Source organism: Symphalangus syndactylus, chromosome 16 (genome assembly GCF_028878055.3).
Source record: "Symphalangus syndactylus isolate Jambi chromosome 16, NHGRI_mSymSyn1-v2.1_pri, whole genome shotgun sequence".
Lineage (NCBI taxonomy): Eukaryota > Metazoa > Chordata > Mammalia > Primates > Hylobatidae > Symphalangus > Symphalangus syndactylus.
Window position 1 is genome coordinate 84,941,355 of NC_072438.2, and position 15,531 is coordinate 84,956,885.

At 35.6% G+C, this 15,531-nt stretch overlaps 1 long non-coding RNA gene across 1 annotated transcript in view; it reads left to right on the forward strand.

Annotated features, from left to right (window-relative positions):
• LOC134732763 (uncharacterized) overlaps nucleotides 1-4,020 on the forward strand; it is a 212,295-nt gene extending 208,275 nt beyond the window's left edge. Inside the window, exon 5 of the long non-coding RNA XR_010116247.1 lies at nucleotides 3,436-4,020. This is a non-coding gene — a long non-coding RNA (uncharacterized lncRNA). The remainder of the gene's footprint in view (nucleotides 1-3,435) is intronic.
• Nucleotides 4,021-15,531: the final 11,511 nt, after the last annotated feature.

Below are 15,531 nucleotides of genomic sequence, written 5' to 3' on the forward strand. Positions count from 1 at the left end.
TCCAGAACCAGATGGATTCATAGCTGAATTCTCTCAGACATTCAAAGAAGAACTGGTACCAATCTTATCAACAGTCTTCCAAAAGATAGACAAAGAGGGAATCCTCCCAAAATCATTCTATGAAGCCAGTATCACTCTAATACCAAAACCAGAACAGGACATAACAAAAAAAAAGGAAACTATAGATCAATATCCCTGATGAACATACATGCAAAAATCCTCAACAAAATACGAGTGAACCGAGGCTGACAGTATATCAAAAAGAGGATCCATGATGATCAAGTGGATTTCATACCAGGGATGCAGGGATGGTTTAATATTTGCAAGTCAATAAATGTGATACACCATATAAACAGAATTAAAAACTAAAAATCCTATGATCATGTCCGTACACACAGAAAAAGCATTTGTCAAAATCAAGCATTCCCTTTGATTAAAACTCTCAGAAAAATCAGCGTAGAAAGGACATAACTTAGGGAAATAAAAGCCATCTATGACAAACCCACAGCCAACATTATACTGAATGGGGAGAAGTTGAAAACATGCCCCTTGGAAACTGGAACAAAACAATGATGCCCATTCTCACCACTTCTGTTCAACATAGTACTGGAAGTCCTAGTCAGAGCAGTCAGACAAGAGAAAGAAGGAAAGGGCATCCAAATTGGTAATGAGGAAGTCAAAGTGTCGCTGTTTGCTGATGACATTATTATATACCTAGAAAACCCTAAAGACTCATCTAAAAAGCTCTTAGAACTGGTAAATGAATCCAGCAAAGTTTCAGGATAAAATATTTGTGTACACAAACTAGTAGCTCTGCTATATGCCAACAGTGACCAAGCTGAGAATCAAATCTACAACTCAACCCCTTTAACAATAGCTAAAAATAAAAAATAAAATACTTGGGAATATACTTCATCAAGGAGGTGAAAGACTCCTACAAGGAAAACTAAAAACCACTGCTGAAATAAATCACAGACAACACAAACAAATGGAAACACATCTCATGCTCACTCATGGGTAGAATCAATATTCTGAAAATGGCCATACTGCCAAAAGAAATCTACAAATTCAATGCAATTCTCATCAAAATATCACCACCATTCTTCACAGAACTAAAAAAAAAAAAATCCCGAAATTCATATGAAACCAAAAAAGAGCCTGCATAGCGAAAGCAAGACTAAACAAAAAGAACGAATCTGGAGGCATCACATTACCCAAATTTAAAGTATACAATAAGGCCATAGTCACCCAAACAGCATGGTACTGGTATAAAAATATGCACATAGACCAATGGAACAGAATAGAGAATCCAGAAATAAACCCAAATACTTTTAGTCAACTGAGCTTCAACAAAGCAAACAAAAAATAAAGTGGGGAAAGGACACCCGATTTAACAAATGGTGCTGGGATAACTGCTGAGCCATATACAGAAGAATGAAACTGGATCCTCATCTTTCACCTTATACAAAACTCATGATGGATCAAAGACTTAAATCTAAGACCCGAAACCATAAAAATTGTAGAAGATAACGTTGGAAAAACTCTTCTAAATATTAGCTTAGGTAAAGACTTTAAGACCAAAAACCTAAAAGCAAATGCAAAACAAAACAAAACAAATAGATAGGACTTCATTAAATAAAAAAGCTTCTGCACAGCAAAAGAAATAATCAGCAGAGTAAACAAACAACCCAGGAAGTGGAGGAAAATCTTTGCAATCTATATCTTCAACAAAGGAGTACTATCCAAAATTTACAAGGAACTCAAATAAATCAGCAAGAAAAAATCTATCAAAAAGTGGGCAAAGGACATAAATAGACAATTCTCAAAAGAATATATACAAATGGCCAACAAAACATGAAAAAAAAATATTCAACATCACTAATGATCAGAGAAATGCAAATCAAAGCCACAATGTGATCCCACCTCACTCCTACAAGAATGGCCATAATCAAAAATTAATAGATGTTGACATCGATGTGATGAAAAGGGAACACTTTTACACTGTTGGTGGGAATGTAAACTAGTACAACTAATATGGAAAACAGTGTGGAGATTCCTTAAAAAGTAGATCTACCATTTAATACAGCAATCCCACTACAGGAGATCTACCCAGAGGAAAGCAGTCATTATATGAAAAAGATACTTCCACACACTTGTTTATAGCAGCACAATTCGCAATTGCAAAAATATGGAACGAGCCCAGCCCAAATGTCCATCAACCAATGAGTGGATATATATTATATATATTATATATTATATAATATATATAATATATTATATATTATATAATATATATAATATATTATATATTATATAATATATATAATATATTATATATTATATAATATATATAATATATTATATATTATATAATATATATAATATATTATATAATATAAATACATATTTATATTATAATATAAATATAATAAAATATGAATATATTATATTATAATAAAAATATAATATATTCATGGAATACTACCCAGCCATGAAAAGAAATGAAATCATGACACTCACAGCAACCTGGATGTAATTGGAGACTATTATTTTAGGTGAAGTAACTCAGGAATGGAAAATCAAACTTTGTATGTTCTCACTCATAAGTGGGAGCTAAGCTATGAGGATGCAAAGGCATAAAAATGATACAGTGGAATTTGAGGACTCAGGGGAAAGAGTGGGAGTGGGGAGAGGGATAAAAGACTATACATTGGGTACAGTGTACACTGCTCGGGTGATGGTGCACCAAAATCTCAGAAATCACCACTAAAAAACTTTTTTATGTAACCAAACACCACCTGTTCCCAAAAACCTTATTGAAATAAAAATTAAAAACACATAAAGATGTTAATGCCTTAAACGAAATGATTACTTTTAATAAATTGTATGTGTAAATTTTTCAAAAAGATAATAAAAACCATTCCCAAGTTTTACAACAACAACAAAAAAAACCGAAATTCTAATTAGAAACAAGGTTCTGAATAAAATCTTATTAAGACCTTTTTGGTTTTCATCTTCAACAAAGAATTAATCAAACACTTCCAGTTTGTTTTTTTTTAAGTAGGAGAATAACACTTTATTAAAACACTACTATATGTTTTCTAACTAAAAACCTCAATTTAACAATTAATTAAAATGTAAAAAATAGGGTATTAGGTAAAATTAAAATGAAGACAGAGAAATAGACAGTAGATGATTTAATATATTAGCTATATAGGCAGATAGATGATAGACAGATAGACAATAAACAGGTAGATTGCTCTTATTTTTCAGATTTCACACTAATACAAAATATTGAGGATTGACTGATGGCCTATTATTGTACTATGTTCTTGAGAGCGGGGTGAAGGAGGATATTGAGTAAGGAGATACAATTGCTATTAGCAACGACTCAATTTCTCTATACCAACAACCAAAATCATTTTTATTTTTTAGGCAATGTTCACAGACAGAAATGAAATGACTGAACTCACCCATAAAAGAAGGATAACAATAGCAAAGAGTTGGAACCAACCCAAATGTCCAACAACGATAGACTGGATTAAGAAAATGTGGCACATATACACCATGGAATACTATGCAGCCATAAAAAATGATGAGTTCATGTCCTTTGTAGGGACATGGATGAAACTGGAAACCATCATTCTCAGTAAACTATCGCAAGGACAAAAAACCAAACACCGCATGTTCTCACTCATAGGTGGGAATTGAACAATGAGAACTCATGGACACAGGAAGGGGAACATCACACTCCGGGGACTGTTGTGGGGTGGGGGGAGGGGGGAGGGACAGCATTAGGAGATATACCTAATGCTAAATGACGAGTTAATGGGTGAAGGAAATCAACATGGCACATGGATACATATGTAACAAACCTGCACATTGTGCACATGTACCCTAAAATCTAAAGTATAATAAAAATATATATATATATGAGAAAAAAAAAGAAGGATAAAACTCAATTTAATAAAAGATAGTTTGGGACAGTTTTATGTAAAAATAAACAACTTGACATTTCAAGAAAATATGTATGTGTTATAGCTGTGCAACATTGCCTATGTTTTTATATTGGTTGTTCCTTTTTCAAATACTAGACTTACAGCTTTTTAATGTTTTTTATACCATCCAGTTTCTGTATATGTAAAATAATGGCTAAAAGTACACTAATTATAGATGTAATGCATCTTAAAAATCTCATAAGTACAGATGGAAATAGGAAGCCAATACTGACACTGCTGTGGATAAAGCAGTAACAGTTCTGAGGCTGCCAGAATCCAGGTCTGTAACTGGTTGACTTTCATTTTTAAGGTTACACTTTGAAGTCAATATTAATGGGAATAAGATAAAAAAACAAGAGTCACACTTGACTGTGTAATTAATGGCTCAGTGAAAAAGGGAGAAAGAAAGTATAATCCGTCTCTCCACAGGTGGGAAGTCATTTGTCCTGTATTTCATACTCTGAGCAAGGTGAACAACCTATCCGCAAACGAATGAGCATCTCATTCAGCTTTACCTTTTACAGTATTCTCCTTCTTGGCAATGTTACCAGTTTTTGTTTTTTTTTTTTTTTTTAGCCCCTCAAGTTAACATCTAAATTATCTCTTTAAACAGATCACTCAAAATTTTGCCATTGCATACAGTTCTTCATATTTGATCATTCCACTGATTGTTGCCCAAAAGTCTATGTGTGAACTGAGAAAGCAACTACACCATGTTAATCAGCAAAGAAAGAAGGACCTTCTAATTTCATCTTGTAACTAAATAGTATAGAGTTGAATTAAAAATTAAATTTGAATATTTTAAAGTTGAATACATTTTAGAGTTGAAATATCTCATATTTAAGAATTGCATAAAATATAGCAAAAAGTTTCCAGTAAACGAAACTCACATATGTGTGTGAGAAAGTAATGACTTAAAGTCATTGAAATGACCTAAATTAAAACCTAGCAATTATTTTCAGTATTTTAATTATTTTAATCATCCTCTCCAGCACTCCTAAAAACGAAAAAGATCACCTTAACTCAGAGTCTTCTGCACATGTATAGCTTTATGTTAAAAAGTACATGAAAACCAATTACCATACTAGAAAGAATTTGTTTGGTCATCAGAAGAGCAGGGAAAATGCGTTGTCTGGTTTAAAGGCTTTAAGCAAGCATATCGTTATATTTTCATTACTTCAACAATACTTTTGTGGAGCTTTATGCTGCTAAAGAAAAAAAAAATTTCTCCAGCACAGAGCATGCAGCATTCTCCTTGGCAAGTTTCCCAAGTTTTGGCATGACCTAGGCATCCCAATGATTGACAGCTGGGAGATTCTTCGTGATTGGCAGGAGACAGCATGCCCTCCAGCAGGACTGTTTGCCTGCTGACACTAAAATCATGCCAGTTTCTCTCTCCTACTTCTTTATTCAAAATCTTTTACTAGTAAACATATCCCACTGTTCTACCTGAACCATTAAATAAATTACAGGCTTGCATTCCCAGAAAGAAAAGAACAGTATGTTAGCAAACAACAGGTTTCAACATGAGCACCGCAGAAACTCAACCACAGTAACATGTCAGAAAGCCAGGTCAAATTCTCCACGTGAAACAGTTCAATCTTTTATTCCTTCTTTCTGAAGAGGAGCAGAATGTCCTACATCGCTCTCCACCACCGTCGTTTTCTTCTTTCTCCAGTCTTTCCTTATAGAAGATGGATCTTAGACATAGTGGATGGTCAAGAGAGAAAGATCTAAAGCATCCTTTTAAATTTGATTCTTTTTCCAGATAAGAACACAAAATTTTGAATATGAGACCTGCTCAGCCCCTCCATTCTCTACTATCTAAAGTAAAGTTATTTGGAAGATAAGGAGAAACTCTACTCCACTCCAGCCACACTGGCCTTTTCCTGCCTCAAACATTCTAGTCATTTCTGTGTCTGCAACAGCTATGTTTCTGTCTGCATGTTCTCATCCCAAACCTTCACATGGCAATCCCTCAGTCATTTAATACATTCTAAACTCATTAATAAATAGGATAAAATATGCAGTAAACAAAACAAATTATTGTAGAAGTTCTATTTCATGGAAAATAAAACAATCCTTCCTCTTTTTCCCCAGACAAGAAAGAGTTAGGTATCTTCAATTTTTTTTTTTTTTTTTTTTTTTAAGATGGGGTCTCACTGTGTCACCCAGGCTGGAGTGCAATGGCATGATCATAGCTCACTGCCACCTTGAATTCCCGGGCTCAAACAAACAATCCTCCCGCCTCTGCCTCCCAAAGTGCTGAAATTATAGGTATGAGCAACCATGCCTGGCTTGATATTTAATTGAACAAATTTCTAGATCTCTCTATATCCTCTCTGCAGCTAAAGAGAGTGGCCATTTTAAAGGGTGAGTGGCTCATCAGCAGATCTGTTTCCATTTCTAAACTGATCTGATGGGACAAAATATCAGGAATGCAGGAAAAAACTGAAGTAAATGAACTAATACGGCTGGCAACTAACATGGCTAACATTTACATGTTAGTTCACTTGGTTAATTTAGGTCATCACTTTCAGTAATGTGAAGTAGTATCTCCCACTTAAAAGCAGTTAGGAATGTTTCTCTTTCGCAATGAGGAGCTAGATTACAAAATCTCTGATAACTAACATTTGACCTTAAGAGATGGGGATGAAGGAGAAGGAAGAGATTATGTAACCTGAAGAGTAAATAGCCTGCAATTTACATGGGTGAATAAACGGGGAAGGGGATAACACTTGGGGTGTTCACCCCCTAAACCACTTGCAGTACTTGGCATGCTGAATACCACCACAGACCATCCTCCTGTTGCCCCCTTCATTACGCTTAGGAAAAGAAAATTATCTTGACCTTGAAAAATGTAAGTGTAAAGTAAGGGGCTGGATCCTGGGCTGGATCTATGGGTAGTGAGGGGAATTTCACAAAAGAAGAGAAAAACTTTAATGATGGAGATAAGAAAAATATGTCTCTCTCAAAAAAAGGCACAGTGACAGGACCAGGGTGGGCATTCCAGAACACTCAAACATAAAAATGTTTACATTCTAGAGTGCATTTTGGGCACTAGGAATCAAATATTTGGTGTGTATATCAAAATGTTTCCCTTCTAGTTTAAAATTTCCCTTAAGTCCCATTAGGTGACATCTGATGCATACTTTCTAGAACTTTCAGCCATAGAACTATAGAAAATGAAAGCACCAAGCAACAAAGGGATGAATGGCCTACCCCACATATACCTGTCAGCTGGCCTTGAATGCAGGAAATGGCATGAACTGAAGGGTCTTTGTCAAACAGTTCCAGTTGGTGGACATCAGTGAAGTGAGTGAGGGTTCATGGTGAAGCAGGCACAAAGTGAAAGGCCTCATCACGTCTGGGAGCAGTTGCATGCCGGGCATGACAAGAGCAGCTATGAGACAATCCCTCCTGTTTTTCTAGTGTGATAGAAGCAGGTGAACTTCAACGACAGAGAAAACAACTGAAACACAGGCTACACGTGTCACAAATCACGTTTCAGTCTGAGATGTCTGTGAAGCGTCAGCAACAATATAAATATGACTCAGTTTTCCTGCATTGCAAACTAGATGAGTTAATGATGTTGGAAATGTACTAACTGCTGAAATGTATACTAAATCTTGTGGTTTTAAATCATTTTTAGGAAAAAGCTTAATGTTAGCTTATTAATTGTTTATAATGGGACGCTAATAAAATCTCTTGGTTTCCACATAATAGTTTTAAATGGAGACTTTTAAAAAAATGAACAAAAAGTCACAAGTAAGGTCACTGAACCAATTAATAAAAACCCACATTTAACACAGATTTACTAGGAGGTAAACATATTTTTCATAAAATGACTCAATAGTGTATTTATTTAAGAGGTCAAGATCTGGCTGGTCACAGTAGCTCAGCCTGTAATCCCAACACTTTGGGAGGCCAAGGTGGGCAGATCACAAGGTCAGGAGTTCGAGACCAGCCTGACCAAAATGGTGAAAATCGGTCTGTACTAAAAATACAAACATTGGCTGGGTGCAGTGGCTCACGCCTATAATCTCAGCACTTTGGGAGGCCGAGGTGGGCGGATCACAAGGTCAGGAGATCAAGACCATCCTGGCTAACACGGTGAAACCCTGTCTCTGCTAAAAATACAAAAAATTAGCTGAGCATGGTGACAGGCACCTGTAGTCCAAGCTACTCGGGAGGCTGAGTCAGGAGAATGGCGTGGACCCAGGAGCCAGAGCTTGCAGTGAACCGAGACCTTGCCATTGCACTCCAGCCTGAGCAACAGAGCGAGACTCCATCTCAAAAAAACAAACAAACAAACAAACAAAAAACACTAGCCGGGTGTGGTGGCATGTGCCTGTGTGCCTGTAGTCCCAGCTACTCAGGAGGCTGAGGCAGAAGAATCACTTGAACCTGGGAGGCAGAGCTTGCAGTGAGCCGAGATCACACTACTGCACCCCAGCCTGGGGGACACAGCGAGACTCTGTCTCAAAAAAAAAAAAAAAAAAAAGGTCAAGATCTATAAAATGTACATAAGTTCCCAAAAACTGACATATTTAACTTTTCTAAAATATGAATTGCCAAAGCGTGTGCATTGCTGTCAGGAACACTCTGAGATCATTTCCCTGCTTCCGGGTACTCCTGTCCTCAGGTGATCTCATGCTGTCCTTTGCCTGAACTCCCTAAAACACTGCATGTATCCTGCTATTCTTTGCCCAACAAAACTTTGTTGCTCTTTCTTATTAAACAGGTCAAATTTATCTCCCTTTTATATATATATTTATATATATAAATATATTTATATATATAAATATATATATTTATATATATATTTATATATATTTATATATATATAAATATATATAAATATATAAATATATATATAAATATAAATAAATATATATGTAAATATATATAAATATATAAATATATATATAAATATATAAATATAAATATATATAAACATATATAAATATAAATATATATAAATATATATAAATATATATATAAATATATATAAATATATATATAAATATATATATATTTCTAGTTATATATTGTTGCATAGCAAATCATCTCAAAACCAAGTGACTTCAAACAATCTTCTTCTCATTTCTCACAGTTTCTGAGGGTCAGGAATCTGGAAGGTGCTTAGCTGGGTAGTCCTGGCATGGGACCTCCCATGAGGTTGCAGTCAGAGGGAGACTGGAGTTGGAACAGTGGAACTGTAATAGCTGGGGGCGAGTGAGGCATCCCTGTCCCTTCATGCTGTATCAGAGCTTCTCCATGTGGTCCTTCTACCTGTGCTGATTTGCGCTTCTTCTCAGTTTCATAGACTTGGTACAGTCAGACGGCTTCACAGCTGCTAGGGGCTCCAGTGTGATTGTTCCAGAGAAGCAAGGGGAAGCCAGGTGGCCTTTGATAACCTACGCTTGACAGTAACATCGTGTCACTCTCACTGCACACTTTTGGTAAACCAGTCACTAAGGCTGGTCCACAATCGAGAGCAGATATAGACCTTAGCTCTTGATGGGAAGAGCATCAGTGTCACATTATACCTCTACAGGAGCAGGAGGAATAGGGGATATTGGTGTGGCCATCTTGAAAAATTCCAGGTGCTTCCCATAGTATGATTTTAACCTAATTATTCAACTTAAATCATATGGCTATTTGATTTCTATCTTATGTCCTCATTTCGCCCTTATTTCACCAAATATACCATTTGATTTTTTGATTATTGTTTATTAAATAGCCACTTTCTCAGGGTAGGTGGAGTGTATATCCCTGCTCTGTTGATAGTGTCGCCTTGTGATTAACTTGGCCAACTGAAAATTAGGAGATATGATGCAAGCAGAGACTTTGAATGTGATATGTGGTTTGGCTTGGATTTTAAACTGTAGTGCTCCGCCATGAGAAGAGCTCACCCTGGTACTGGATGCTCCTTTAACCTTAGTCCCAGAATGAATAAATATGGAGCTAATCTAAAATCATCCACAGCCTAGAGCCAATTTCAGATGATAATTGTTTGGATCAGAATCATGCAGTCAAGCCAAGCCCCGATCAGTCAAACCACAGTCAATAAATACTTGTGCTCATAAGCCACTGAGGTTTTGGCAGTATCCTGTGTGGCATTATTTTGGCAGCAGATGACTAATATATATCCCTTTGCTTCAGTTAGGCTCTTTTCTTTATTATATCTTCTAACTTTCCATGCATAGTCTGACCTTTGTTCTGAGTATTGTGGAGTCTTGGAATGCTAGTTTCCGTTCTCATCTGCATTCAATTTTCAAGGCCCACCATATTTTCTTTCTTTGTAAGAACTCAGGCCAGCTTGCTAAGTGTTGAGAGACTACGGGGAGAAACAAAGCATTGTAGACCACCTGACCACCAGTTGATCTCAAGCATGCAGAACACAAATGAGATCCACAGCAACATCTATCCACCCATAGTGGACTACAGACGCTTGAATGGACTCAGCCTACTACAGACTTAGGAGCAATAATAAATGATTGCTGTTTCAAGCCACCATGTTTTACCGTGGTTTGTTACCCAGCAAAAGCTAACTGATACATGAGTGTTAATAAATACTACTCAAATATATTGAAACACAAGCTCATATTCCTTTCTATGGTATATGTTTGAATTCATTAACAATGTGAAAACATTTAAAGATGTATACTGTTTGCACAAATTACAATAACATTGTGCTAAATAAGAAACAATCTATGCTTGGAATTTTGTTTAAAAATAATGAGAAACTCGATGCTTGCCCTGTTTTCTTTGTCTATATATTTAATTGATTACATACTTTAGACTAGGGGCCCCATAGCATATTCACAATAAAAGAGACAAACGAGTACAGGAAACTTCTCATCACTTTCCCCATTTCCTCTCCCCTCACACATTGCTGTCTGTAGCAATACCCATCTTCTTGTACATTCTTGAATTCTTCATACTGTTTGAAACTTCAGCACATTTCATGCTGTTTTATTTGCCTGGACCTAGTTTCTATTTTTCTCTGCCTATATAATGCCTACTACGCTTAAAATCTCAGTTGAAATATTACCTTCTCCAGAGGGCCTTTCCTGCTTCAAATTTGCCTGTAATTCTAATTTTTAGTATACCCACTCTTTCCTGTAAATAATTCTGTATTAGTCTGATAATGGGAGAACCAGTAACGTGTACTAGTCATTGAGAGACAAACCACATCATATAGGCAACTTCTTCCACTTGTAAGGTAATTTTGTATGTCTTCTGGGAAAGTCTTGGGTGTGAACAAGCAATCTAACAAGTCTGCAAGATCAAATGCAAAGGTGTGGATAAGACAGAGTAAAACTGGTTCTGTTATTTCAGTAACAGAACCACAGGGTTTGCAGACATCACCCAGTATGTCTGATTCACACCTCATTATCAGTTGTGGATCCTGAGGTTTTACCTGCCTGCATGGTAGCTGCTATCTCCCGAAAATTATCAGCTGCCCTTGAACTTCACACAGATGCAAATAATCAGCAGCTTCACTAACGATTCAGTGAGCAAATGACTGAAGAAGGCCTACAGGAAATGAGTGAGCGTGCGCACACACACACACACATACACACACATATGTGTATATACATAGTGAATATGCTTCTACAAGCAGTTGTTCTAGAGTTCTTAACACCAACATTTTGGGGAAACAGTCAACACTGGGGTAACAATACTCTTTGATTATTCTAGAAAATGTATTGTATTAATAGTATCCCTTTCACTCCCAAAAGTGCCCTAGTTTAGATACTCAATTGTATTGTCACTAAAATCATGCTTTTGATGCAAAATGGATCTTTCTGTATAACACTAGCAGTTCTTCTTCTCCTTCTCCTTCTCCTTCTTCTTCTTTGTTTTCATTTTTGAGATGGAGTCTGCTCTTGTCATCCAGGCTGGAGTGCATTGGCACAATCTCGGCTGACTGCAACCTCCACCTCCCGGGTTCAAGTGACTCTCCTGCCTAAGCCTCCCAGGAAGCTGGGATTATAGGTGCTGGCCACCATGCAAGGCTAACTTTTTTGTATTTTTAGTAGAGATGGAGTTTCACCATATTGGCCAGGCTGGTTTCAAACTCCTGACCTCAGGTGATCCACCTGCCTCAGCCTTCCAAAGTGCTGGGATACAGGTGTGAGCCACTGCACTCAGCCTAGCAGTTCTTTTAAATGTAATATTAGCCAGTCCTTCAAATAATAATAGGCATTTTTATGTTTTTACTGTTTTACTACTATTTTTATTGCACTCAATTTATATACAATAATATGTACTAATTTTAAGTACACAGCTTCAATTTTGATAATTGTGTTCATACATACGTCTACCACTTTAAGATAAAAACAATTTCATTACTCTCTAAAGTTTCTTCATGCTCCTTCCCAGTGTATTACCTGATTCTTCCAGAAAAGGATGTATCTGGTTTCTGTCATCGTCATTTCATTTATCTGTGCTACAAATTCATAAACGTGGATTTATTTTTTACTTCAGGTAATGTTTCAGCATTCATAACCACTGTTGACTGTTGTGTATATCAACAGTTTGTACCCTTTCATTACTGAGTACACATATTGCATAATTCGTTAACCCATTCAACTAAGGATATCTGTTGGGTTGTATTCAGTTTGTGTTATTATACAATAAAGCTGGTATGAAGATTTTTGTACATGTCTTTTTGTGGCCAAAGTTTTAATTTTTCTTGGGTAAGAAGCCAGGAGTAAAATTGCTGTTTCATAAGGTAGGCGTAGGAATAAATTTATTAAAACACTTCCCAACTCTTCCATCTGGTGGTACCATTCTACACTCCCAGCCTTAACGTATGGGATTCCCAATTGTTCCACATTTTCACCAACACTTGGTCTTTACAGTCTATTTCTTTTCAGCCATTACAGCAAGTGAAACTGGTGACAATAATCTTTTGAATATGAATCACAGTCAAAAGTATTTTCTGAAAATACAACTTACCATAATCACTGAAAAGAGTGATATTTTGATAAATCCAACTAACTACAAAATAAAGAAAACGATTTTAAGTTTTCTAATTTATTTTAATGCTTTAGAATGTATTTTAAAGGCATTACATACCAATATTTTTAAAAAGGATCGCAGAACCTACATGTATTTTAGCTGTAGTTTTCCCTTAATTAAAATTATTGCCTTAATTTTATTTTAGACATTATCATAATCCACAGTTCATATTAATTCAATAATCATTTCAAAGGAGATTTGAGGCTTTTTTCATAGTCAAGTTGAAAAATATGGTACTGATCTTAAAATTCTAAAGTCTGAAGTATTTCGTAACTAGGTCGGAAAAATCATATTCTTCTTAGTTAATTAGCACACTTTAGAGTAACATGATTCTTAACACTTATTCAGAGAAAATAGGAAATCAGAAAACCTGAGGCCAAAACACATGCTAATTTTGTTAAATTGTTATGTGATCACAGATTATTAAAATCTTTTTATTTAACAATGAGTTATAGTAGATAAAGATAGCTGAGTAGCAGTTTCTGCCTGAATGCATTCATTTTTATTTTTAGACATCTGGTTATAATTTTAAGGAACACTTTAAGTAAAGAATATTTAAAAAGAAGTCTTTATACAGTGTTAGACTAAGAAAGAATTATCTAGTTCAAGATAGAATTCAGTGTTTGTACTTGCCAACCCACGTAGTCAGGAAGAAAATGCATAAAGGTAATTTACCTTTCTGTAATCAGTTCAATGCCTTAGGGTGCACTGTGGAGCAACACAAATCATTCAGTGAAAATCTTTTATAGCTATGGCTGATTATTATCCAAAGATGAGTCTCTATAGTATAACTTTGGCAAAAAATATTCAAGCTTAGCATCAACCATCAATCACCGTATTAGCAGAAATCCATTATCCTGTCAGTCTAAGAGTTTTGGATAAAATGCATTTGATGATTCTTGATGAACTGAATAATAACCTCTTTGCTAAGAAAGCAATTAGAAACACAATGTTATATCAAATAGAAAATAAATTTAATGTTTTCTTATCAAAGCCACTTTACAATCCTGTTGTCTTCCAAATTTGTTATATAAATATTAGCATAGCACTCAGTTTTAGTATCTAAAATAGATATTATTTAAAAATTCCATACTTATTGGCAAAAATATAAATACATAATGATATGTAAAATTCTTATTACTTTAATTTTATCAAGACAAAGGTGAAAATGCACTACCTTATGGGTAGCCACACAGACGTACATATGCTGATTCACTATGCGTTATATAAAAGCTAAATTCCTTAAAGTTCAGATATCGTGAAAAAAACTATAGTGGCATCCATGCTTAAGAAAGAAGAGAAAATAATAATAAGAAGGTCTTAAAGTACTTTGATAACGAAAGACATAAAATTAATAAAGCAAGGTAACCACACGTTGTGCCCCTGTGAAATAGCAACTAAACTCAAAGAAGTCACCTGCTGCTGGACGCAGCCATGGAAAAAAATCTTGTTCGCTCTGTGACTTCCACTCACCCCATGTCCTTTTCTTGAACACAGCCAAGCCATGGTCTCTGTCTTGGAAGGGTTGTGGGATGAATCTCCTTGATCTCTGCCCATTTTCCATTTCTCTCCACAGCTCAGTAATCTCAATCTTTCTATCAGGCTGCTGCTATACGTACTTTGTTTCTTTTGTTTAAGGTAAAGTTCAAACTGTATTGAAGTATGCACATATTCATTAGAAAGTTATTATTAGCTTTACTAGTATTTTTATTAGGAGTATTTGTCTTAGTAGATTAGTTACAAAGCTGCGTATGATTTTAGTGGCCCTCCTATGACCCTATGCTCAGCATAATCCTCTTCAATTTTAATCCAATGATTCTGCAGAATATAAGGGTTTTTTGTTTGTTTGTTTTCCAGAAACACACATGCTGCGTTATAAGATATGTCCATAAGGAACACACATATAATCATTTGTTAGGTACTTCTGCCGTTCTCTAACTTAAAAGAGCAAAGTGGCCTAATCTAAATATTTCTATCCTGATCTACCTCCTTCAAGTGTTTGCAGACACATGCACACATCCATACACACACACACACACACACACACAAGCTATTTTCTACCAATGAGCATAATAACATAAAATCTCTGAATGCCATAAGGCATATTAAGAGTATTTGTTCATAAATTTAGCACTGTGGTAAGCATTTATATAAGTAGATTAGAGCATATTTACAACTGCAGGAGCTTGCATCCACAGGGCAGGCACAAATAATACTCACAAAACTGTTCAAAGCATTTACATAAGACAGTGGAATTTTTGTCACAACAGTTGCCTCATCTAGGAAATATCACAAGAGTTCAGAGGAGGGGAGATCACTGGGGGCCCAAGTACATGCTCATATCAAGTCAAATCTAATCTAGAGTGACTAAAGAAACTGGAAGAAATAGGAATATATGTCATCTTCCTGAGCATCAATTTTACTCAATGGTAATGTAAAAATTTAATATCTTTGTGAAATATGGCTATGGGTGGAAGTCAGGTTTCAAATATGTAGG